Source organism: Mustela erminea, chromosome 19, assembly GCF_009829155.1.
Source record: "Mustela erminea isolate mMusErm1 chromosome 19, mMusErm1.Pri, whole genome shotgun sequence".
Taxonomy (NCBI): domain Eukaryota; kingdom Metazoa; phylum Chordata; class Mammalia; order Carnivora; family Mustelidae; genus Mustela; species Mustela erminea.
This window is the reverse complement of record NC_045632.1, coordinates 19,008,052-19,030,414: the sequence shown is the minus strand read 5'-3', so window position 1 is coordinate 19,030,414 and position 22,363 is coordinate 19,008,052. Positions and strand designations below refer to the sequence as shown.

At 49.8% G+C, this 22,363-nt stretch overlaps 1 long non-coding RNA gene and 2 pseudogenes across 3 annotated transcripts; 2 read left to right on the top strand and 1 right to left on the bottom strand.

Moving 5' to 3' along the window:
• Positions 1-8: 8 nt before the first annotated feature.
• LOC116579234 lies at positions 9-1,354 on the bottom strand (annotated as a pseudogene).
• A 7,745-nt stretch (positions 1,355-9,099) lies between these two features.
• LOC116579233 lies at positions 9,100-9,901 on the top strand (annotated as a pseudogene).
• Positions 9,902-10,885: 984 nt separating this feature from the next.
• On the top strand, positions 10,886-18,259 carry LOC116579236. 3 transcript variants are annotated; one of them, XR_004281183.1, is made up of 5 exons: positions 10,886-10,974; positions 11,351-11,498; positions 15,479-15,893; positions 16,313-16,494; positions 17,727-18,259. It is a non-coding gene; the product is annotated as an uncharacterized LOC116579236 (long non-coding RNA). The 3 variants fall into 3 exon arrangements; XR_004281181.1 differs by lacking the exon at positions 16,313-16,494; XR_004281182.1 differs by lacking the exon at positions 17,727-18,259 and having other exon boundaries at positions 16,313-16,703.
• Positions 18,260-22,363: the final 4,104 nt, after the last annotated feature.

Sequence of the window (22,363 nt, the reverse complement as noted above, 5' to 3'; positions counted from 1 at the left end):
CACCCGTACTAGGGGGAGAGGACCTTGGAGGGCTTGTGGGAAAGGAGGTATTTGTTCAGACAGCTCTCATCATGCCACACGGCCTTGATGTGGTTGGCTTGGTCCACTGTCATGGTTTCGTGGCAGGCCCTGGTCAGCCTGTAAACCTCTGACACTGACCCCCCCCCCAAAATCAGACCCCTATGGAATAAAAGTCCCCTCATCTTCAGGAATATGGGCATGTGACTGAGGGTGGCATTCATAGGGGAAGTTGGTCTGATTGAGCCCAAGGTAGGCCAGATGGAGAGTCCCGAACAAGGAGGCGAGGATCTCCACGCCCATGTGGTCGCTGAAGCTCACGTCCACATCCGAGCACACGAGGTAAGCCACCTCCCGCTGGAAGCGCCACTGGGAGAAATTGCTGATGGTCTCCGAGCCGTGCGTGGAGACACCCTCCAACGGGCAAAGCTCGGGGCCTTGAGGATGATGGTCTGCTTTCCTTTCTGTTGGCTCAGATGAGGAACATACTCTGGCTTGTCAGTAAAGATACAGTCGTTCACCCTGTGTCCCACCAAGTACCTCTTGGCGGACTGCAAGAACTGCTTCTGGAAGATCGTGTAGGGCCTCACAGAAAATACAGTCCATTTAACGGACATGGTCTGGAGCTGGAACTGCTCATTCACGATGTCCGTGTTGAAAGTTCCCTCCCAGATGATGGGAGCTGTTAGGTCCCCCAATAATGGGTCTGTGATCAAAGGAGCGAGACTGATACAAAGCGAAGGTCAAGCAAAGCTTTATTTCGGGCCAAGCATCGAGAATCAAACTGACCAGTCAGGGCCGTCTCTTACAAAGAGGCGACCTCTCCCTGCCTTACAGACTAACTTTTATAGAGCAAAGGCCATGTGGTTGAGCCTGGCCACACACAGGTGGCCAATGAGATTGCAACACACAAAGAAAAGTGCACAGTTATGCTAGGTCACACATGGGTGGCCAATTGAATTTCAATTTACCCTAGTAGATATTTGAACTAGCCTATCACCTTGGTCAGAATAGGCGCCCAAAAGGCGGGGCCCACTCCTCTTGGTAGCTAGGGAGACAGTATGGGCTCCCCACTGATTGGATGTCTCCACCTGGCCTGACCTGCCCTTGTATCTGGGCTTTGCTACCTGGGACTGGTTTCCTGGACTTGCTTTTAAGTAAGTTCCTCTGGGAGGGGCAGGGTCAATCTAAGTTTACTGCATAAACAACAAAATGGCTCCCTCTTGGCTAAGTGGGCCCTTACAGGAGCCAGCCAGGGGGTCATGATGAGGATATCTTTCTTAGAGGGTGTTAGAACATCTGGTTGGGGATATACCATCCTTGATAATTTTACACTTTCCAGGCGACAGATTTTGCTAATAACCTTGCTTGTCCCAGCTGAGATGCTTCCTAGCATCTGGTTTCTGGGATTCAGGTAGCAATAGCAAAAGGCCAAGGCAAGAGCTATTACAAGAAGAAAATTCACTTGATGAGGCAGGTAGCATTTGGGGTTCTCTAAGAATGTCCTCACGGACTGAGCCATGGCTCTACTTCCTACTCTTGGCAGCTGAGATCTCTTAGATGCTGTTAAGCATCTGTAACTGCTCGAGGTTCCACTCAGAGCAGCCTCTCCTGGGCGGAGTGAAGGAGAAACCATTGACTATGAGGTACTCGTGCCCCCTGCTTCTCCTGGGGTCCTACCTCTATGCAAGGAGCACCTGAGTGCTGTTCAGGGTCACCGAGCTGAGTAAGACTGAATAAGACTGAGTAAGACTCCCAGACTATCAGGACATTGATCAATCCAGTTCTGATTTGAGGTTGTATCAGAAAAACCAGGTGGCAGGACTCAGTCTGGGCCACCAGAACTTCTGGACCAGCATGTAGGGGAGAAGTCCGTCTCCTGTAATAGGCTCAGGAGACTGGCTCATGGAGGCCACTTAGCAGGTCAAGGACAGAGATTATGATGAAAGCAGGGCAGGGCCTGAACTGAAGATTAAGAGGGCTTGTGCTCCAGCCTCCCCTTGATACTCACTGGCTATGAGACCTTTACAAAACCCCTCAATTTCCTGGAAGTCAATAAAGTTGGAAACAATGTCTTCAGGGTCCTATCCAGAGAGGCTGATGTGGGCATCATGCAAAAAGGCTTGATTTGGGGGCGCCTGGGTGGCTCAGTGGGTTAAGGCTCTGCTTTCAGCTCAGGTAATGATCTCAGGGTCCTGAGTTTGAGCCCCACATCGGGCTTTCTGCTCAGCAGGGAGCCTGCTTCCCCTCCATTTCTCCCGACTTGCCTCTCTGCCTACTTGTGATCTCTGTCAAATAAATAAATATAACCTTTAAAAAAAAAAAAAGCCTGATTTGGTAACCATGCTCCAAGAGAGAGAGAGCCTACAGATCAAGGATTGCTTACTTTTATTCCTCTAATAATTATATAAAATGCCACTGAGTATTTACTTCGCATAATACTCATTATGCATTATATTATTGAGCCCTGCAAACAAGGCTGGGGGAATGGATGCTGTGTTGTCCTCATGGTCTAAATGGGGAAATCTGCTCAGAGAGATGGGTGACTGGTCCACGACCACATGGCTAGCTGGAAAGTGTAAAAGCCAACAGAGCAGCCAGACTCCAGGATTGGGCCCTTGGCCACCCTGTACTCTGGTCCTCTGCCTTGCCTGTCAGTCCTTCGTGGTTTCCTGTTTCTGGGCCCTTTTCCTGGTTGGGTTCCTTTGCTTCTGTCCCTTATGGATACCATGCCAGTTGACCTTAGGCAGGGCCCTCAAAATGAAGAAAGAAACCCGACCCAGTGCCATTTTTGACCTATTGTATTCCCAACATGTATGTCTCCCTCTGCAGTCCTGGGCAGTTCCAAGTACAAGTCTCTTGGAAAATGAGATCCGTGGCACAGACTTCGGGCCCACTGTGGGACTAACAGTTGGTAGAAAAGAGTCCTGTGGTGTGCGGGGAGCCCCTGCCACGTGCCCCCTGAAGCTGGCTGGTGTTCTTGTGCTGCTGCCTCTGTCACCTTGTTTCTCCCCTCCCACAGGAGCAGGTGGCTGGAGACATGGTTTTTCCAGGCTTTCTGAAACCTTCTCAGGCTGATTCTGAGCATGTTAGGAGGAGGGAATGAGTGAGTTTTGAGACTATGTCTTAAGAGGCTGACACCTTGTCTTTGGGGCCCAGACTCTGACATTTGTCTAGCTGGGTAGAGGAGTGGTTGTGTCATCTTGATTGTCACCCCTGCTCAGTAATGCTAACGTAGTGACAATATATCAGGCCAACTCAATGACGTTACAAATGCCAGAAAATGGAAGCACTGCTTTGAGGAGAAAATGACCCCCAGAAGATAAGGAGCGTGTGCCTGATGTGCTTGTGGGTCTGGCTGTATGTGGGAATCTGGGGAACCTGGTCTTCCCAAGGTGGTGGTGGAGGGAACCCACGGCGCTGCTCTCCATGGCACGTCCCTGAGAGTCTTGGAGGTTAAAGAAGCTTGCAGAATGAAGAGGTAGAGGGATGGGACAGACACCAGCGGTGTCAGAAAAGACAGGAAGAGACACTCAGCATGGCCTCTGACCACTTGGGAAGGTCCTGACTGCTCAGATCTGCCAGACCACTAGCCTGAGACCCTCCAGCTTCCACGAGTCACCAGGACACCAGTATGTTATGCTGATCCTTGGCCTTCATCACTCCAGCCTCAACAGATCCTCTTCAGACTCTTATTCCTGGCCAGTTCCATTGTCCAGACTTTATCCTAACATCCCCAACCCTTTGCCCATGCCTCCCTAAAGCCCTCGTTATTCCTCTTTCTGTAGAATCCAGGGGGTTATTCTGTGGCTTACATGCCAGGACACATGCTCCAAAGGGCCCCCTGCTCCCTGTACCTGGGACGTCCCAAGATGAGAACTAGAATGTATCCTCTCTCCACTGTTGTCACAGTGGTTGGGCACAGAGCCCTGCTTCAGCCCTGGGCCTGTGAGTGTAGCAGGAGGAAATGAACTTGGAACTGTTCATTGCTACAGGTTCACGGCAGTCCCCTCCATCTCCTAGGCAGATCACAGACTCATCTGGAATACTGGCAAGACCTTCTCAGCAACTGCATTTTGTCCTGCCCCAGGGCACCATCCCTCCAGATGGGACAAGTGAATCCTTCCTCTTTTTTGCTCTATTGGAGCGAGCGCCATGGGAGCTTCTCAGGCATACCTTTGGGTACTCCCGTGCACAAGATTGAGAAGAATCCACCTTTACTTGCTCAGATCCAAGAGCCACACTCCAAATAAGGCGTCAGGCCCCTTTCCAGAAGCATCCCAATATTTTGCGTGCTGCTGTCTGTCTCCTACCCTTGAAGGCCTCATCGGGTTTCAGGCCCTTTTCTTTTAAACATTCTTTTTTAAAGATTATTTTAGAGAGAGAGAGAAGAGAGGAGAGAGAGAGGAGAGGGAGAGAGAAACTCAGGCAGACTCCACACTGAGTGCGGAGTCCGATGTGCGGCTCTGTGCAGGCCTCGACCCCACAACCCTGAGATCAAACCAGAGCTGAAACCTAGAGTCAGATGCTTAATGGACTATGCTACGCAGGTGCCCGTCTTTTAAAGATTTTATTTTTAAATAATCTTTATACTCAATGTGGGGCTCGAACTCACAACCCTGAGGTCAAGATTCACATGCTGTACTGACTGAGCAAGCCAGGTGCCCATTTAGGAAACCACCTACTCAAGTCCTTTGTGTTAATGGAGCCATCCTTGCCAGGAGCCCTCAAGAAGCCATCTGCCTCATCTAAGTAGTCTTGGCAACCTGCCATGTTCAGCTATCTTGGATGGAAGATTCCAATAAAGCCTTGCAATTCACCAGCAAGTGCTTATTCTTTGGGCTGGAGCCTGGGCTCTCTGGAGGGTGGGGTGGGGGGCTCCTCTGTGGAGCACACCTGTGTCTTCTGATGGGGGCTGGATGTGAATGCCCTCGGGATATTCTTCCTCAGCTGAACTTGGTACAGGGCGTGGAAGATGGGGAAGAAGACACTAACACAGCTAGAGTGTCTGAGCACTTCTGTGGACCAGGACCCACAGGTCACAGGCATTACCTACCGGATTTCAGCCTCCCAACGACCTTGCGAAATGGTTGATGACTATGAGTGTTGAGTGATCCTCATAGTCTTACAAGTAAGGAAACGGAGGCCTCAGAAGCTGCTGGAAAGGCTGGGTTCAAAAACTCACTTGTGCCTGTGCCCCTATTCTAGCTCCCTGGGCCTCTGATTTACATCTAAAGAATGGGAGCAACACCTCCATTTCCATGGTCGTGGTGAGTACCCAGTAAAATAATTGGTATAAAGGGGCCCCAGGCAACTTATGGAGGAGAAGAACAAAGGTATGGTTCTTCGTTACAGTACAAGGGCTGAGCCTGGCCAGGACCAAGAAATTGCCTCTTGTACCTCAATTTATTCTCATCCCAACTGTGCAATGGTGGGCCGAGCTGCTGCCACCTACTGTCGCTACAAGGTGGGTCTTACTTACATACAGAGCTGGGTTTCTGGGTTCTGGGGCTTTAGAACTCCTCCTGTGCCTCTGCTCCATAGCCATGATTCTGGAACTCTTTTATGCCTAACCCACACACTCTCTTACAGTTCAGGAACAGCCCACTGAGAGCTACCTGAGAAAAGACCCTGCTAGGCATTCACCCCAGGGACCCTCTCAGTGTTTCTGCGATCCTTATGGCAAGGAGCCTACGGAATGTTTCCTGAGCTGGACACGTTGACAGTCACTCATCTCCTTGTCATGTGAGCTTGGTAGGTGACAAGGGAAGGCTACTTTTCTCAGGATGAGATAGGACTCTGGGGCTGCCCTCACCCTTCAACCCCACTCTACGTCATGGATAGAGACTGCTTCTAAAATAGGGCACGAGTCCCTGCCTCTGTGGAAGGAGGGGGACACAGGGAGGTTGTGGGCAGAGAATCTGCACTCCAAGTGCATGGGAACTGGAGATGTGCCAGTACTCTCCCCTCTCCAGGGCTACTGAAAACCTACTAGCCACCCAGATGAAATGGATGGGCACAAGGTCTTGGATAAGTACTCTGACCTACAGATGAGTTTATGGATAGGATGGGTGCCCATCCAAAGCTGAGGAAGAGATGAGACAGTTAGTTTGTCCTCACAACATACGTAATATACTTGCTGTCGCTCGACTTCCACAGAGCTCTCTGAGGACTGCTGGGCACTAGTGGAAACTCTGTGTCGTCCATGTACTCCCTTCCCTCTCACTTCCTGCCTCCAAACTATACAATCTTTATCTAATCTATTGTTGGGGGAAATATCATGATAGGATACCCTACAACTTTGATATCCAAATTTAGGATTTGGAGGTAAAAGCCAGATTTATCTTTTCATATTTACCTCTGACCTATCATTTCCTCTATAATCATGGGATCCCCTACCTTATTTTCACGTAGGCTTACCTGAGTCAAGTGGACAGTCTCCCCCACCACGTCCCAGCAGACATACTGCCTCCTCAAACACTTGTATCTATCTTTACCATTTGGTAGCTTTCTCTACCACATGGAAGGTTGGTGGGTCATGGTCAAGCTCGTTCGGAAAGCAGGGAGGGTAGTTAATATACACAAAGAAACCTTTAAAAAATATACAACCTCCGTGATCTCTAGTGGGTTGGTTCTGAGGTAAGTTCCATACGGTTTCTGAGAGGGGTCCCACTAGCTTCAGGACCTAGTTGCTCATTGCCATGGCTTTTCTCCCTCCCAGGTTCTCACTTGTTCACCCTGAAATCACATCCCAAATGAACATTCTGTCTTGACAACTTTGTCTCAGAGTCTGCTTTAGCAAGAACTCAACTTATATAGTGAACCAGGTACACTTGCCTAAGCCGGAAGGAAAGACTACCAAACAGAAGGCCAGAGAAGAGAGGAAGGTCAAGGGTAGGGACAGGGCAAGGTTGTTGATCCTTCAGAGGGAACCTTGGTTGGGTAGAGACGGTTTCTAGGGACATCTAGGTTTACCTAGAGGTATTTCTAGGTCTCTAGGATTATCGAGGGACCATGCTTTGTAGATTCCCAAACTGTCCTGCAAACATGTTCTTATGGCACCCTTCTAACCTCAGCCTATGGGAATCCTTGGGATTCCAGACAGAAGGATGCATTAGCCACTTGCTCAGGCCTGGGATCCAAGCAGAAAGAGAAATATGGAGCAAACTCTGGGTGCCCCCCCCCATTACAGCGGCAACAGGATTGAGATATGCCCCCCACAAAAGAAGAATCCTAGATCTAGGACCAGCTATATACAGTACTCACGCCAATTCTTGTGAGGAAGATTGGCGATTGCAAATGTAGCTCGTGGAGCTGCTGTTTTCTTAGCTGGAAGATTCCCTTCAATGTCTTTTTCTTCAAAGTATTAAAGAAGGATAAACTTATTCAACAGAATTCTTCTCGAGGTCACTTGAGGGGTGTCCAGAAATCCCCCATCCTTACTCAGAGCACTTCCCCAATCACTCCCTGATGCACAAGAAAGCAAACCTTTATGCTCTCACTTTGGGTCTTACCCATCAGTTTTCTGTGATTGTGCCAACATTCAGGTATGGGAGACACTTGAGGTTTCTCAGTCATTTCATTGTAGTAAAATAGTTGCAACATACAATTTGCTGTGTGCTGAGAAAGCTCTGTCTTCTGCCCTTGAGAGGAGTGATTTTATGAAGAGGAGGTCCTGCCGTCCAGTGTCCCTCGTTCACTCTGTTTGAGACATCATGGCTCGTCTGCTTATGTCCTGCTGCTGCGTCTCAGTCACTTTTCTTCCTGGGCGGCTGTCTGTCCTGACTCTCTGCCCCTTGTGAGCTTAATGCTTGCTCTCTGTGACACTGGAGGGACCCAGGCAGGCCAGCTCTGAGGAGGCGTGTCTGCAGGGGGAGCTCGTGAGCTGGGCCGAGGTGTCAGCAAAACTTGGGCTGGGTGGCGAATCCTCTGCTGGGTTCCCTGAAGCCCTGCGACGGGTGGAGGGGTCATGAGGCGGGGTGTGGGACGCTGTCAGCACTGTCAGCTCTGACCAGCCAGCCGCATGCTCACGGGCCACTCGCCCACCTCTCAGAAGCTGTTTCTCCTGCATCTGTATGAGGTGGAGGACATCGCATCCACCCCCGAACTTATTGTAAGGATTGAATAAGACGGTGCACACTTAAGCAGCCTAATCCTAACAACAGTGTAAGGCCAGTAGCATAAAAAGCAAATGCTATGGATTTTAAGTAATTATTAAGAGAATAAAGGAAAAACATTTCCAGCCTGTAGATCTTCTGTCCCCTTCACCGCGTCTTCCAGATCAGGCCTCTGGAGGATGGCCCATGTTAGCTGCATGGATATGATCTTGAAGACAGTCTGATCTTGACTTTGTGGATTTTTTTTCAGGAAACTCGGTGCTTAACTCACAGCGGTTAAGGGCCAAGGGAAGGCCAGAGCATTTGTCCTGACCCTCTGGGCAGGATCTGGGGGCTATAGCCCTGCCCTGATTTCATCATAATCTCTGGCCTTGACCTTCTCAGTGGTCTCTCTTGAGCAAGCCGCCTGAATCTGTTTCAGGAGCTCGAGCTCTGATTTGTCTCCTATACACTGGTCCTTGAGTTCAGCTATCTGTTGACTAAGACCTGACACCTGGCTTCTTGACAGCACCTCAAACGAAACCTGAATTTATCAAGGTCTCCTTGGATCCTGTCTTTGTCCACAGGGCATCCACGATGTCCCCATGCCCAGGTGCCCACTTGTGCAGGCCCAGGCCTCAGGATAGCCTGGGCTGCTGGACTAGTGAGCAGAAAGTGTGAGTGTGGATGTTTTAGGGTCGGGCGATCAGCTTCACCTCACTTCAGGGAGACCACTGAGGGGGGGAAGTCGGGAGAGACAAGTACCCTTGTATCTTGGGGGAGACAGAAAGTGCATCCTCAGTCACGCAGTCATGGCCCAGCGACTCCAGATCCTCACTGTGACACGGAAACGCTGCTCGGTTCATCAAGTGGCCTCGCTTCTTCTCCTAACGCCCATCATGACCTTCTCTGGCGATCAGGGTTACCTGAACCCAAGAAGCCGGAAGCTGGAAAGCATCAGGGTAAGGTCAGCATGCCTGTGAGAGAACGCAACGGCCTGCAAAGTGTAAAATTATCAAGGATGGTGTATCCTCAACCAGATGGTCTAACACCCTCTAGGAAAGATGTCCTCGTCATGACCCCTTGGCTGGCTCCCATCATCTGGGAGGGGACTGTCAACACGGACATCGTGAATGAGCAGTTCCAGCTCTGAACCACGACCCTCAGATCGACTGTATTTTCTGTGAGGTCCTACACGATCTTCCTAAAGCAGTTCTTGCAGTCCGCTGAGACGTACTTCCTGGTGGGACACAGGGTGAACTACTGTATCTTCACTGACAAGCCCGAGTATGTTCCTCATCTCAGCCGACAGAAAGGGAAGCAGATCATCATCCTCGAGGTCCTGAGCTATACCCGTTGGCAGGACGTCTCCACGCACCGCACGGAGACCATCAGCAATTTCTCCCAGTGGCGCATGTGGTGGGAAGTGGCTTACCTCGTGTGCTCGGATGTGGACGTGAGCTTCAGCGACCACATGGGCGTGGAGATCCTCGCCTCCCTGTTTGGGACTCTCCATCTTGCCTACCTTGGGCTCAATCAGACTGACTTCCCCTATGAATGCCAGTCTCAGTCACATGCCCATATTCCTGAAGATGAGGGGACTTTTATTCCATAGGGGTCTGATTTGGGGGGGGGGGTCAGTGTCAGAGGTTTACAGGCTGACCAGGGCCTGCCACGAAACCATGACGGTGGACCAAGCCAACCACATCAAGGCCGTGTGGCATGATGAGAGCTGTCTGAACAAATACCTCCTTTCCCACAAGCCCTCCAAGGTCCTCTCCCCCTAGTACGGGTGGCAGAATCCTCAAATGGGTTATTCGGAAGCCCGACATTGATCTCATCCAAAATCATAAAGCAGAAAAGATTTAAAGCCTTGAAGACAAATTACAGTCTGAAAGCCTGGTGAGCAAAACTTCCCGGAAGGGCTCAGAGACAAGCAATGCTCAGCTCCCTGAGTCTTCCTCCTAAAACCAGTTTTAGCATGAAGGGTAGACTCTACTGCCCTTTTCCTGTCTGCCTGAGGCCTAGAAGCACCCCTCTGAACTTAGGCCTAATGCCATCCCCTCCCCTGTCCTCCTGAGACCACCACACACACACATTTAAGCTGGGCTGATTCTTGGATTCAGGTACAAATTCCCAGAGTGGCCACCACCGTTAGCTTCTCACTGTGGGCTCCCACCGCCCTTTCAGATCGTGGAGGCGGTGGTCCCAGCCTGTCCTGACAAAGGATCAGAGACGAGACCTTTCCCAGCTCTGCCAGGCAACAGGGGAGGAAGGGTGCAGACCCAGGAGCCTGCAAGCATGCCAAGAGAGGGGCAGGACAGGGGTGACCCAGGCCCAATGGGAGGGAACACTGGAGGGCACCCGCCGGCTGCAGAAGCTTTGGGGAGGAGCCGCCTGTGTGCGAGGAATCCCTGGACTCAGCAGAAAAGTCAGCGAGGTGCCCTAGCTCCAGAGCCCTCGGTGGCCAGCGCACCCTTCTCCAAGGCTCTGAAGGGCCACCGGCCAGGGGGACGGAGAACCCGCGCGCAAAGGGCTGGAGGGAAAGGCAGCGAGGGCAAGGACCCGGTCCGCGGGACTCGCTCGTCTGGAGCTTCGCGCTCCGGGCTGCAGTTGGCGGCACCGGGTGAAGCGCGCGCTCCGTGGGGACCGTCCGGGACAGCGGGAATGGCTCCCGGGAAGCGGATTGGCCTTCTGCGCGTCCGGTTTCGGATAGCCCTGGCGTGGGGGTTCTGGGTCCTCCGTTCTCTCCTTCGGGTTCCCAAGGGCAGTACCGGTCGTCCGGAGTACCGGGGCCGCGACCGTCTGAGCGAGGAACTGACTCAGCGGCAGTGCCGGATACAGCCTGATGCCGGGGAAGGTGGGGGGCGCAGGCCAGGGAACTGGGGGACCCAGGGATCCAGGGAGGCGGCGGCAGGGGCAGTGTCCGGGATGCGGGGGCTGAGGACGGTGCGGCGAGGGACCCGGGATAGAGCAGCAGCAGCCGCGAGGGCCGCCAGCCGCGTCCTTCCAACCGCCACGGACCGAAGCCGTTATGCCAGGCCCCCGCCGCCGCCCGCGGGGAGCGCAGGGCGCCGGGCCCCGACCTCTGGGAGTCTCTCTGGGGACGCCCCCTCAGCTGACACCCTGGGAAAGCTCGAGCCGTTAGTAGGAGCGGCGCCCCTGGGCTGGCTTGCCAGGCGGCGCCCCACATCACCCTTTCCTGGAGGTCAGAGCCTCTTCTCTTTGCTTTACAGGTTTGGCCAAACCATATGGGAGGCCTAGAACTTTCCTCAGCTCACACAGGCAGTAGTGGCCCTGCCAGGGCTTGACCCAAGCTGTCTGATTCTACAGATCAGCCTGGACCCACCAGACCCTGGTGACTCCCCATCACTTACACACCAGGTGGTCCTTTTTTTTTTTTTTTTCTTAAGACCTTAAGGTACTTAGCTAGGGGCACAACTCCTCTAAGTGGGCCTTGACCAACGGGGCCTTAGGCTATGTGAGGATGTGGGCAGGGACCACAGCTGTCAGCACATCTCCATAGCAGAGCTCTCTTGTGATTGCCTCTTGCAGCAAACCACAGGGCTGGCTGGGAGCTGTCTTCCCCCGGGGCGGGGATGGGGGAGGACCATCAGGTGGGCACAGGATCCCCTGCTCTGAAAACTCTTATGCCCCAAGGGCACCAACTTTTCGCAGAATAACCCCATAGATGAGGTTTCAGAGTCCTAGTCAAAAAGGACAATTGGCCAGTATTAACTTCTCTAGGCCACAAACACGGTATGCATCTCCATATATGAGGTCTTTCTAAATTTCTCTATGCAATATTTTCCACTAGCAGCCAACACTGAGGCCTCTGGGTCAGATTCAACCCACAGCCTGTTTTTGTAAGGTGAGAGAGCAAAGAACCATGCTAACAATGGAAAATACTTGTAGCATACACACATGCACGTGCACAAATATGTGACCAAGGTCTGTGAGCCACAAAACCTATAATATCTATTTTCTGGACTTTTAAGAGCATGTTTGCAACCACCCTCATATAGTTTTGTGGCTGTAGATCTTCCACAGCTTTTGCTAATTTATTCCTATGGACTGTGTGGGCTTTGTGAAGTTTATTTTTCAGTAGTACATTGGTACTTTACAGAACATGCTATGATCACATAGCTATCGCATTCTGGAAGCTTCTTTGTAGGTTTCTTAAGATTTTCTACATATGCAGTAATGTTTCCTCTGAATTGTGGTTCTATGACTAAAGCTAATTGACTTCCCTTTTCATCTGCATGCCTTGAATTTCTCATTCTTTTCCCTCTGCAGAGAGTAACAGCAGTCATAGCTGTCATAGCACCGCCAGGCATTTCTTGTCTTGGGAAGACTTGGCAGCCGACTACACAGCTGTCTGTGAATGATCTCCCAGGTCTAAGGACAGGAGACAGGATCTAGCCTGGCTTAAGAGCTTTACCCAAGGGCACCCACATCCCGTATAATAATTCCACGGCCCATCGTTCAGGGTCCTGACTGAAATGGACAACATAGCAGTGTGACCTTTTCCCAGGCACAAGTAGGATATATGGCTCTGTACATATATTGTACGTGTGCATTACACGCGTGTTGGTGTTTGGTAGCACACAGACAAAGCAGTTGCCTTTTGTATGTTGACCTGACACAGGAAACTGGCTCACTTCATTTCCTCCTTCTTGGAGCTTCTTCGTAAACATGTAGATTGGTTTTCTACATGCACAATCACATTCTCTATGAGAAAGGCACTTTTGCACTTTTGCTTCTTTTTAAACATGTAGGTCTTTGAGTAGTTCTCTTTACCTTCGACATTGGCTCCAAAATCCAGGAACATATTGAGTGGAGACAAGTGGAGACAAAGCTCATCCTTTCCCAGTTTCTGATCAGAGGGTAAACACATTCATTGTGCCTTTAATTGGAGTTTTTTGGTAGATGGGCTTTATCACACAAGTGAAACCCTCCCATTCCTACCTTGCTGAGCCTTTTCCTCTGAAAGGGGAGTCAATTTTGTCAATTGCTTTCCCCACAACCATTGAGAGGATCCTATGACTTTCCCCCCTTGGTCTCTTAATCTGATGATCATACATTAATGCATTATTAATCACTCAAAGCAACCTTATGTTCTTGAGAAAAAGCCCACTTAATCATGCTAGATCATGCTTGTATATTTGGGAAGATTTGACTTCTGAGAAGGTTATCAAAGATTACTAGGGCCATCAGAGGCATTCTCCTGTCCTTTTGTTTCTGGTGAGTTTGGGGCTGAGGGTAACTAACACTGGGTTCCTAGAGTGGGTTAGCAAGAGTTGCCTCCTTGTCTATTTTCTGAAAGAATTTGGGTAGTACTGTTAAATAATGTCATTAGAGGTTTTCTAGAGTTCATCAGGGAAAAACACAAAACATTTGGAGGCAGAAATGTCATCCTTGCAAGGTAACATCCTTGTTACCATTTTCCTGTCTTCCTGTTGAGTTGTCATAATGCCCTGATGTTCATAAAATATGAATTCTTTTTTTTATTTCTCCTTCAGTCACAGTAGGGGTTTGTGAGTTTTATCAATCTTTTAAAAATTCCTCTCTCAGCTTAGTTTTCAGCACTGTGTAATTTCAGTTTCTTATTTTGGATCTTACTTAAACCAATGGCTCTTGTCTAAGGATGGAAACTTGAACCACTATTTTTAATTCTTCCTTATTTTTTTCATATAAACATATGAAACTACAAAGTTTCCTGACACACTTTGCCTTAGCTGTATCTCACAAATTTTTACCTTCTCATTTTAATTATCATTTACTTTATTGTCCCATTTTTTTTTTTCTCATTTCCCTTCAACTCACTGGTTCTGAAAGAGTATGTTTTGCTTTATGTCTGGGTATTTGAGGATGCTCTACTCATCTTATTATTGATGCTACTTTAATCCTATTGTGGTCAGAGAGAATATTCTTCGTGGTGGGCACTGGGTGGTGACTGCTCCTCCTTCCCTGCCTTTTCACGTGATATTTCCCTGACCTGAAAGTAGTCCTTCTCTACCAGGCCACTTGGTTCTTCTCGAATGTAAAGTTCCATCCGTCCCACCCTTGGTTTTACGTCCTTCCCACCAGCTTCGAAATCCCCACCAGTCTCCCCTCCTCAGTAATATTTGGTTTATTCGTCAGACTCTCTCGGTATCGTAAATTCCTGTGCAACAAGAGATGACTTTAAACGCTGCGTCACGAGGGTGTGCCGCGATGTCAAGCCTAGGGTCAGCCCCAAATAAATGTTTGATGAAAGAACAGGTCAGAAGCTGAGGGAAAGGCTGGCCTTTTTGCTGTCCCCCAGCTTAAGGTGGTTTTATGGGCTGCAAAATGAGTTAGAAAAGATTCTGTTTTTAGCAGTAAAGTCTAGTGGAGACACGGCCTGACTCCAAGGCCAGCCAAGCTTGAGTGACGTTCTAACTCTTGCATTTGACATATCAGAGGGTTCGACAGGAGGAAGACTTGCTTTTCAAAGCAGAACCTACCCAGCTGTTGACTGCATTAATGTACAATCACCATATTAAGAGACTGGGGGAGAAAGCCATAGGATCCTCTCTGGGTTGCGGGAAAAGCAATTGACAAAATTGCTCCCCTTTCAGAGGAAAATGCTCAGTCAGATGCTTTAAGGCAGCATGAGAACAGTATCTATATATTGATCCTTGACTGAAATTTTTCAAAAATTATAAAAGAGACTTGAGTTTTTCCTTTTCCCCACCAAGCCAGTCCTCCCTGGGTGGCGTGTGAATGTGTGTGGATGCTTGGCCTAGTCCAAATGAACGAGGACACTGAGCTACTTTCCACAGACTACAGTGGTAGAGCGTGGTTGGCTTATAAGTTGGTGTGGTCTCCACGGAAGCCGGGCATCCGGGGAGAAACTCAGAAGGAAGAGGCGAGGTAGAGCCATGCCCTGTGTCCGCCCCCGCACCTTGCTTCCCTCTGGGCTGCTGCCCCTGACACAGCAGATTGCAGAAGTCAGCTCCTGCTGCCTTAGCGGTACTGCCTCAGCAGCCTACTTCCTGGGCCACGGAAGCTTTGCACAGTGACGTTGGGCTCAACACACTGCCACTTGTAGAGGTCAATTCTGCTTCCGTCATCGAGCTGAAAAAGCCAAACACAAGAGCAGAGGCCCGATTAACAAGAACTACGTATGTCCCTGTATGTTCTGTCTGGCAACGGAAGGTCAGGGCCCACTAAAACCAACTGGGGGGAGGCCCGGGGCAGCTGCAGGCAGCAGTGGGTGTCCTGCCAGTTTTAAGACTAGAGGAAAATCAGCCTAGAGCTCGAGCCTTCCAGGCCAAGAGTGGAAAGCAGAGTGTTTGTTGCACGCTTGGTATTTACGTTTCTCTCCCTTCTCTCCACAGTGCACCTTTCCAAGCCAGTGTGACCTCCGACCAGTGTCATCGGACCCCACAGGCACGGAAACATGCACAAACACCCCGAGCTGTCGGGCCTCTGGCTAGCTCTAGGAAAACAGAAAACAGCTTAAGTTTCTTTAATGGAACTAGATGCACTGGAGCCTGTGTCCAGGAGAGCAAACCCGGGAATGAGGGCCCGTGGCTGCCGCCATGTGCAGAGGAGTCTTTTGATTCCTAGTTGCCGAGATCCTGGTTCTTGCAGGAGAAGATGACCCGCGGGTTGGTGGTCCCACCCTCGTGTCCACAAGGAGTCCCCGGACAGATGACAAGGCTGCTGCAAGGCAAGGCTGCTCCTTGCTGGACCCGCTGAAGAGGCAGCTGTGATCTGGTCGACGGGAGGCGAATGAGGCCCCAAGCTCAGGTATTTTCTCAGTCGTGTGCGTTCCTACAAAGGCAAGGGGGACATCCCGGCCGGGAAGGTTCCAGTGGTCTGAATGAAGGCCAGGCCCCAGGTGTCTTCCTAAAAGTGACGTTGTCCCATCTGACTGCAGCCACGTGCTATGGCCATGAGCCTCCCCAGCCGCTGCGAATGCTGACGGAACGAGGAAGTGTGCCCAACCACAGCTCACGTGCTGTCGCCTCCCACGGCGCTCCCCATCCCCTGTCTGCATGGACGCCAGGTGCCCAGAATGTGTTAGGGACAGTCTTTTCTCCAGCCACACCCGTGGTGCCAGCCCCTCTGACGGCAACAGAGGTACCCTGGCCCGGTGGCCCAGAGGCATCTGGCAGAAGCACAAACAACAGCATCCTCAGGCCCAACTTTCTTCTCTTTGGTGGTAGCTTTTCTACCCGGAATAGTTTGGCTCTGGCCAGACAGGTCCCCAGCAGACATAGAAAGGGAACGCAGCTTCTCCACGCCAGTTCTCGTCCTGGACCCTCTCACTGGAACTCTCCCTGTGCCCTGGACAAGTGGAGCGCGGGGGCCGGACTGCACGTGGGAGGAGATGGAGCTCCGAGCACAGGTGTGGTGTGGCCGCTCTCACTGTGGCTGAGGGCTTTGGCCGATGGCTTGCAGGTGCCGGGACGGGAGGACCAGCCCAAGTGTCTTCTGTCGTGTCTGTTGTCAGCGATGGTATCTCTGCTGGAGGGACCAGTGTGCTTGGCCTGGGGATTCTGGCTGGTGTGACTTTGGGCAGGAAGGACTGTGTCTCCCAGGGGAGGTTCTCTGTCTCCAGGTGGGATGGAGGCTCTGCAGGCTGGCAGGACTCTGGGTTCAGGTCTCAGACTCCCCCGGCATGAGCTTAGGTCCGGAGTGTCCCCCTAGGCCCTGCACTAAGGCAGAGTGCTTCAGTCCTGGAGCTGGGGCCTGGGGGGACACCCTGGCCCTAGAATAGTCTTTAGCCAAAGGACTCACAGATGCCTTGAAAGGAAATGGTCTAAGTCATGTTAGCAAAGCTGAGCCTTGCCGAGTGCCGGGCATCCCAATGATGGCCCCACATCAGCAGATGAGGCTGGCTGCCAAGATGCCAAAGGTGGGATGCAGAGGTTCAGACTGCTGCTTGTGTTGTGAGGCCAGGTTTCCCAAGGGGTGAGAGGTAGCAAAGCAGCCAGGTGCAAGGGTTCATCCGGAGGAGCCTGGGAAGGGGCCTGGCAGCCATATCAATTTCATCAGAGTCAAAGGCAGGCCTGGATGTTCAGTTGGCTGTTGTTCTGCCAGTTGGAGAGTCGGCTACTGCAACAATAGGGACGGACCAGCTAGTAAAGTTGGGGGCACTGGGGAGGGTGACTCTGCTCCTGCCCATCAGGGACCCCACATGTGATGGAAGTGTGGCTCCCGGGCTCAGGCAGAGTTTCAGAGTTGGGGTCGGGCTCCTGATTATACGGCAGCTGGACTGGTGGAGACTAGACAGGTTCCACCCTGGCGGGTCCCGGTTAATGAGGAGGTAACAACAGTGGATCCTTAGGGAAAGCAGAAGGCAAAAGCCTGGGAATGGGGAGCTGAGCCCACGTGGTGACACCCAGTTCCAGAACACGCGGGGAGGTCACCTGTACGGAGGTGCTGACTGCCCCGGGGGAAGAGATGGGGAAGCAGGGATGGTTGGGTCAGTGAAAAGTGAGGCACTGGTGGAAGTGGAGGAGGGACTCGGGTCTGGATGAATGGGTGAATGGCCCCGGGCTTGGGGAAAGGAGCTGGTCAGGAAGGGAAGCTTGCTTTACGTTGCCCATGAAGAGCTGTGTTTGCCTCTGATCCCAGGAACCCGGTATGTTGTTTGGATGTGCCCCGACTGCCTACTCCTCCACGGAAAACTGCGCTGTGGAGCCCGATGCTTGTGACTCATCACTGGAATGTGTGACAGGAAAGGACTGTCCAGTAAAGAGGCGGAAGCAAGGGCACCAGAGGGCAAAGGGTGGGGCTCTTGGCCCTTCTCCAGTCCCTATGGGATTTCTGCCCCTGGTTTTAGGGCTTGGGGACTGTCCTTCCTCCTCCTCCCCATCCCACCCACACCCTCTACTGCCCCCCCCACACTCCCCCTGCATGTGGGCACACACGGGACTGCTGGTGCTTGTTGCCAGCAGCAGGGGCACCGCTGGGGCTCTGGGTCTGAGGTCTCCTCTGCATCTGGCCTGGGGCTGTAGGTGACGCACTCTGTGCCTCTTAGTTCCACTAGCCATTGTTCCTGGGGTCAGAGGAAGCAGAGCCTGCTCAGAGCCAGGCTCTGGAGCACCCCACATCTGGATGGTCTGGGGGCCTGGCTTACTCTATGTCAGTGCGGGAGAAACGCCACGGGAACTGTTGATGTTGGGCTCTGTTTCTGACGGGAAAAGGTGCACCCAGAGTCAGGGAATGGCTTCACTGAATGTGCAATAAGGGGGATAAGGAGTGCCCCAGCCACACAGGGAGTGATTTTTCCCGGCCTCTTCCCTTCAGGCGGCCGCCACAGGCAACACCCATTTCCCCTCACATCCTACCTTTCCTCCGTGATGGTGGGTCTGGTTTCTGGAACATCTGCTTACAAGGGAAGCTGTCTGTGGTCTGTTCTAGTCCTGGAGCAAGACAAGGACAGCCTTGTTGCAGTCCTGGAAAAGTGTGAGTCTTAAGCATCGCCACGTGGGCTGTAATGCTTTTGCAGTGGGGGCCATTGGGGTGCCCTAGCCTGCCCAGGTGCTGTACCCCACCACATCCCTCCAGGCAGCTGGCTTCTCTTCACTTCCTTTTACACATCTGACAAGTGACAAACAGCACGAACCCTCGGGGTCTTCAGGAGGTCCCACGTGGGAGTGAAGGTGGGGGCTGAAGCTGGTCTGTCTGATTCCAGAGCTCATGCATGTGCCCCCCGACTGGAGCCCCCTCATCAAGCAGGCATCATGGATGACCATTTCTCCAGTCCCGATGCCCAGTTCCCCAGATCCTGTGAGGATCCCATGGCGCCCACTAGGTCTGAGTTGGCTGCTCTCCTAAGGCCCACACAGGCCACCCTGGGCTCCAGGCTGCTCAGAAGGTGGAAGACAGAGGCAGTAGTCGCCCCGCATCATCCCGTGTTGCATGTGTTGTAGCCTGGGGCCAACCACACAGCTGCTCGTGGGAACTCTTCTCCCAGATACAAGGACACGAGAGGAGCTGCAGCTGAGGGCAGAATCTGCTAAGCTGTCACGGCCTCAGGTCCCAAGGCACAACCTCTCCTGGTCACTTAACCCTGCTCTGCCTTCGGGAGAAGGAAATTCCCTCCAATTCCTACTTCATCAGAGACCTTTTGGAAAGCTATGGTCAACTTCATCAATTACTTCCCCTACAGCTTTGAGAATGCAGATGGCTTTTCTCCTTTAGTCTCTTACTATGGTCAGTTGCACTGACTGCTTTTACATAGGAAACCAACCTTGTAGTTTCTGCTTCCACTTGGTCATTCTAGAGGATCTTTTTAAATTTGGTTAGGATTGATTTTCTAGTAATGTTCAAGATTGCCATATCTGTGTTTGTGAGGAATAGTAATCTGTATATTTATTATTATATTTTGGTAAGAAGGTCGTGCTAACCTCATTGAATGGATTTGGAGGATGTACCTCCTTCTCTATTGTCTGAGAGTTTGTAGGACCCCGGTATCATAACTTCTATGTGTGATGAAATTCACCAGGAGAAATCTTTGAACCTACAATTTTCTTCCTAAAAAGGTGTTTATAGGGGCGCCTGAGTGGCTCAGTCGTTAAGCATCTGCCTTTGGCTCAGGTTATGATCTCGGGGTCCTGGGATTGAGTCACACTTTGGTCTCCCTGCTCCACTGGGAAGCCTGCTTCCCCGTCTCCCACTTTCCCTGCTTGTGTTCCCTCTCTCGCTGTCTCCCTCTCGGTCAAAGAAATAAAATCTTTTTTAAAAAAAGATGTTTATAATCACCTTATCCTTTGAATGTCTTCTAATCTATAGCAATGTTCTCCCTTTTCCCGGATATTGATAATTAAAATTTCACTTTTTATTTCATGATTGATCTTAGTAGACATTTATCAATTATATTAGTCTTTTACAACTCTAACTTTAGCTTTATTAATATTCTGTGCTATTTTCATTTCCATACCAATATTTGTTATCTATTTCTATTTTGTAACAAATGTGCTTTCACTTATCTTTTTAGGATAGAAAGTTATATCCAAGTTTTTAGATCTTCCTTATTTTTTAAAATAAACACTTATAGATGCAACATTCCTTTACTCACTGCTCTAAACACATTCTACAAATTTGGTTTCCTCTGGGTTACTTGGGTGGCTCAGTCTGTTAAGCCTTTGCCTTCGGCTCAGGTCATAATCCTGGGGTCCTGGGTTCGAGTGCTGGAGTCAGAGTTGGACTCCCTACTCAGCAGGAAGCCTGCTTCTTCCCTAGCCTGCTGGTTCTTCTGCTTGTGCTCTCTCTGTCAAATAAATAAAATCTTAAATTTTTTTAATTTGCTTTGTTTCAGTTATCATTCAGTTCAAATTATATCTAACTTTTTATTGTTCATTCTTTGATCCACTGGTTATGTGAATGTATGTTTTCCTTTATTTCTAAATATTTGCAGATTTCCTAGATATCTTAGTTATTGGTTTCTGGTTTAATCCCACCATGTTCAGAGAAAAAAACTGTATCTATGTTCAACTTTGGAAATTTGTTGAAACACATTTTGACCCAATAAATACCTAACTCAAGGACATTCCAAGTTTACTTGAAGATTTTTGTTTTTTAATTTATTTTTATTTGACAGAGACATAGGTAGATACAAGTAGGCAAAGCAGCAGGCAGAGAGAGAGGGAGTGGGAGAAGCAGGCTCTCTGCCGAGCAGGGAGCCTGATGTGGGCTCGATCCCAGGACTCCAGGATCATGACCTGAGCCAAAGACAGTTGCCCAACAAACTGAGCCACCCAGGTGCCCCCATCCGGTTCACTTGAAAAATAAACATGTTTGACCCAGTGAATGGCACTACTAGCTATTTACCCAAAGAATATAAACATAGTGATCTGAAGGGGCAAGTGCACCCCAGTGTTTATAGCAGCAATGTCCACAATCGCCAAACTATGGATAGAGCCCCGATGTCCATCGACAGAGGAATGGATAAAGAAGAGGTGGTGTATATACACAATGGAATATTACCCAGCCATCAAGAAGAAAGAAATCTTGCTATTTGCAATGACATGGATGGAACTAGAGGGTATTATCCTAAGCAAAATAAGTCAGAGAAAGACAAAATACCATATGCTTTCACCCCTATGTTGAATTTAGGAAACAAAACAGATAAAAAGAAGTGAAGGAAAACTAAAGATAAAAACAAAGAGGGAGGCCATAATAGACTTTTAGCTATAAAAACCAAACAGGATTGTTGGAGGGAAGGTTCTTGGGGTGTTGGGGTATGTGGTTGACAGGCATTAAGGAGGGCACCTGAAGTAATGAGCCCTGGATGTTGTATGTAACTCATGAATCACTAAATTCTACCCCTGAAGCTAATAATATAGTATGTTAGTAAAATTGAATTGAAATTAAAAAAGAAAAGAACAGTCTGATATCAGCCACTTTTCCTGAAATATACCTCATTCAGTTAAGACAGAATAAATGTTTCATCCATGCCTTTTATAAAAAGAAAAAGTGTATTCCACTAATGTTGGATCTAGTGTTTTAACAAATACCATTAAGTCAAGATAAATCTTTTGTACTCTGATTTGCTTCTTGTTTGCTTGTTCTAACAATTAGTGAGAAAGAAGTGTTAACATCCCTAGTTATGACTGAAATTTGTGTATTATCCTTGAGTTTGGTCAATTTTCCCCTTATATATTTCAAAGTTCTGCATTTAAGCACAATAGACATATTTATGTCTTCCCAGTGAAGTTGTTTTTAAGTGTGTAAGCTAATGTTATAAAAAAGTTAAAAAAAATTTATAAAAAAAATTCCACTAAGTGGAATTGGATCAGCATAAAGGTCTTCAACCTTATTGTCCTCATATTGAGTGGGAGGAGGAGAGGAGAAGGAAGAGGAGGGGAAAGTCTCACTGGCCCGTGAGGCAGACATGGAAGAGGTGGAAGGGGAGGCAGGAGAGGCAGGCACACTTGATGTAACTTTGTGGAACTACATCATAATTTTTGTGTGACTTTTTTGCTTTCTCATTTCTCTGAAAATGTTTCTATACTGCACCCATCCTTCTTCCCATTTGCTTTGGTTTCAGTGTCCACATGATAGAAGAGTCCCTGTCATAAAGGGAGCCAAAAAGCAGTTTTAAATACTATTTAGGAGGCTCCTTGTTGAATCAAATTATTATTTATTTTGACAAATGTCCCCAATGCCTCCGAAAACAAGACTTCCTGTCTCACAGGAGTGTATGCCAGATCCTTGGGATGACATTGCCAATGATACTAACATAAAATAACCATAATCATAATCGT